Below are 3,688 nucleotides of genomic sequence, written 5' to 3'. Positions count from 1 at the left end.
TTGTTTTTTGGATGCTTAGTTGTCAAATGCTACGTTGATATGTCACTGGTGTCAAGAAGCAGAATGAACAACTGTGCCACTTGTTGCATTTTATTGGGTCTAGGAGCTCTTGTGAATATTCAGGAAAAACTGTTGCAGCCACAAATCGATGCAAACAAACCCAGGCTGCCCCAAACACACGCTCCAGCCTGGATTTGTCTTTGAATATTGATTTCCTGCTCTTCGCATGACCTTCTCCGTGTCGCTTCAGCCAGAAACCTGCTTTAAAATGTTAGATTGTCATTCCGTAGGTTCACAAAACCCTATCTGAGTCTTGGGGCATACTTTATTTTAATGATTTACACCTGAGGATGTGCGTCAAAATCCTTTTTTCAGGTCGGGATCAAATGGAAGTTAGCCTTCACACCAAGTGGTTTTCTAACTTTTTTTTGTGTGTGTGTGTGGGGGGACAATTTTCCCAGCAGGTAATGCTGATACGTAGTAGCAAAGAAATTTTTGAATGTCAGGCAGGAAATAAAAGGAATTATTTCTGTCCCTGTTAGGAAAGTGGGTTAGGCTGTGATATTTATTTATAGGATGTCTCAGTATTTTCATTTTCCTTTTTTTGCTGCAAAACTGACTGATCTTTGGCTTGAGCTTTTCTGTAAATGCTGCTACCAGGTACTGCGCTCTGCATTTAGCCTAGGAATCAGGGGTGGTGGAGGAGGCCAGGTTTGCAGCTAAACCAGACTCTAAACGTGCTTCTTGAGGGTCCGAATGGAGTATTTTGGGGTGCATTGGTTAGGAAGAATTGGGCAGCGGTTTCACATGTAGCTTTGGAAAGGGGAAAGGATTGCTGCTGATGATTTCACTTTTGTTGCAGAGACTTGGGATTTTGCATATGTCTTAGCAAAGTGCAGCAGGATGATGGTCCTCTGCTCCATGGGGATGACCTTAAACTCCATTTATTTCCAGTTCCTGCCGGCCGGAAGGTTAAGTTGGCAGCTCAACCCCGTTTCATTTGCAATCCAACACCCGTCCCACCAATGAACGCTTTTTGCCTGGGTTTAAATGTAGGACTGGTAACTTGAAAGCTTATCAAAGTAAAGTGCTCTTCAGCTGGAGGAGAACATTGACGTGTCTGTCAATTCTGAACATGTGCTTTAAAGATTTTAATTACGATGCCTCATTTACAAAGTACAGAGGTGTGGTGTACTGCAACTGAAATGCTTGTACACGTACTTAAGATACATTTTTTGACTAATTGAATGTTTCTAATTTTGGGAAAGTGCTGAAAAATCATCCCAACAAACCTTGTGTGCTATTCGCAACTGAGCGTGAATCACAATTAACTTTTGAAACAGAAGGGAGGGCAGAATAACAAGTGAAAAGATGTTGACTGCTAGGAAAGTGGATTCAAACTGGTAGGATCAGAAGTGCAAACTGCATCTTGAAATGGTCTAAAATAGCTCATTTGTAAAAAATACTATTTTTTGTGGATTATGAAGCCTTTGAGCTTGCAAGATCTTGAAAAAATTTGTCTAGATGCGCGTTAAGTTCATTTAAGGTTCTGCATAGACCGAGTATGTGTAGACTCTTCTCAGTTAAAATTACACTGATGGTATTTCACCCTAATACGAGTTGGAAATCTTGCACGTATGAATACAGATGATACAAGCAGAAATTATTAAACTAGAATCTTGCATAGAATTTGTTATATTTTTAATTTCTAACCAGAATTTAAGTAGCGCAACATGCTATTTTTTAAAGAGAGACACTGTAACCTTCCAGAATGGGGTGATGAATTTAGATAATAAAGGATTCTGCCCTCACCCCCCTCTAGAAAACTAAACAAAAACTTAATGATTGGAGCTAAAGTTTGATAAATGCAAACTGGAACTTGGACACAGATTAAGGAAAAAAAAATTAAATGACACTTTTTTAATCCTTATGAGTGTATTTAGAACCATTATTTTTTCCTAGAAGATATACTCTATTTAAGCATAGGTTATAGTGTTTGTTTTATATACTACCTGAAGTCAGGCTGGATCATCTAAAGCAATGGAATTTTTTTTGATCTTCCAGTAGTAGACCTTGATTGGACCTGTCTGGCTCTGGAGAGCTTTCATCATTAGCCTTTGATGATTCCCTCTGACGATCGCAATGATGTGCTTTCTCCTTACTTTCATCTTGCAGGGTGTTGAGTTTTGGGTGATGCTGAGGCAATTCTTGTGGGGTAAGACTGTTTGCAAGGGCTCTTGGCCAAAGGTTGTAAGGATTCGTTGTGTGCAAGGGAAAGAGAGGGGTTGATATATTCCTTTTTCTGCTGCAAAGTTAGATGGGTTATGATGTGTGAGCTTTATTTGCTTCTGCTCTGCACTGTTGTCTCCTCCTGCCTGGAGTGAAGCAGACAACTTACTGCTGTAAACTCCAGGAGCATTTCAGGACCGCCAGTGAAGGATGAGAGTCGAGTTTTTCTAGGCGTTACAAACACTTGCAGCTAAATTCTCTTATTTCAAAGAACTAGGCCAAGATCCAATAAATGGATTTGTGAACAGATGGGGAAAGCATAGCGCAACTGTTAGATCAGCTTAATAGACAACTGTTGTAGCGTACCCCATCTGCGTGGCCGTTGTCTCAGGTACAGGCGCTGGATGAAGGTGGGCTTCGAGGGGATGTCGTGAAGTGGCCTTTTGTCCTGGTAACGTTTCTGCATATAACACAGGCACTGGGGAAAGTGTTTTGAAGAAAAAGACGACTGATAATCAAGGTTGGGGTTGTTGCGGTATGGAGGCAGAGATCAATGATAGTATAGAGATAGTAGAGCAAAGCTACAGAAATCTGCACTTACAAAATACGGCTTGTGTGAAGAAGACACTCCCATGGTGTAATGATAATAATATCTTTTGTTCTTTGTTTTCCCCAGTAGATTTGAATGGGGGGAAGAATTTGCAGCAGTCAAGGTACACAATAATGTTTACATTTACACTGCAGCTTGGGTGTTTGGTTCGACAGAGATAAAGCTGAGGTTATGCAGTGAACAATGCTGGTTTGTGGTCTCTGAGATGGGGCTGGAAATAAAGAAATAGGAGGATAGACAGGGATCTAAATTTGGGATATTTTCAGTTTGAATTTAATAGCTGGAGAACCTTAGAGGCAAGAACATCAAGTGGAGCTACAGCGTGTTTCTGGTATGTCCAAACGCGGATGTTATTGCAAGGCAGTGTCTCTAACCAGTGGGTGCGGAACTGGTGCAGTGCCGGTGTCTTTTGAGATCCAGCACAGGGTTGTGTGGTTTGTTTTTTTTTTCCCAGTGCTTCTGACATGAGGAAATGGGGTTGGAGGAGGGAAATCAGCTTTTCCTTCATTGCTGCTGCTGTCTGAGTGGTGAAGTTGGGTAATTTGGTGTCTCGTCAAATGATTTCTCCCTGGATATAATTCGCTTACTTACTATTACAACTTTTGGGTTTGTAGGGTAAGAGAGAAAGCAAGCTTCTTCCATAAAGGTGAGCTGAAGTGCGTTTTTAGATTAAATGTCTTTGAAATTCCTCTCCCTCCCCAGCAGGAAAGCTGGTTGGGCAAGCAAAACTTTAAAGGAATAACTAGACAACCGGGAGGAGCTCCAGGTGTGGCTCAGTCCAGGTGTTCAGCCCAGCTAGAACGCAATCTGGCCGCTGTCGTTAAAGACAACAAAAAAAGTTTTTACAAA

Source organism: Aptenodytes forsteri, unplaced genomic scaffold, assembly GCF_000699145.1.
Source record: "Aptenodytes forsteri isolate BGI_AS27 unplaced genomic scaffold, ASM69914v1 Scaffold236, whole genome shotgun sequence".
Classification (NCBI taxonomy): domain Eukaryota; kingdom Metazoa; phylum Chordata; class Aves; order Sphenisciformes; family Spheniscidae; genus Aptenodytes; species Aptenodytes forsteri.
Note: the sequence above shows the minus strand (reverse complement) of the source record.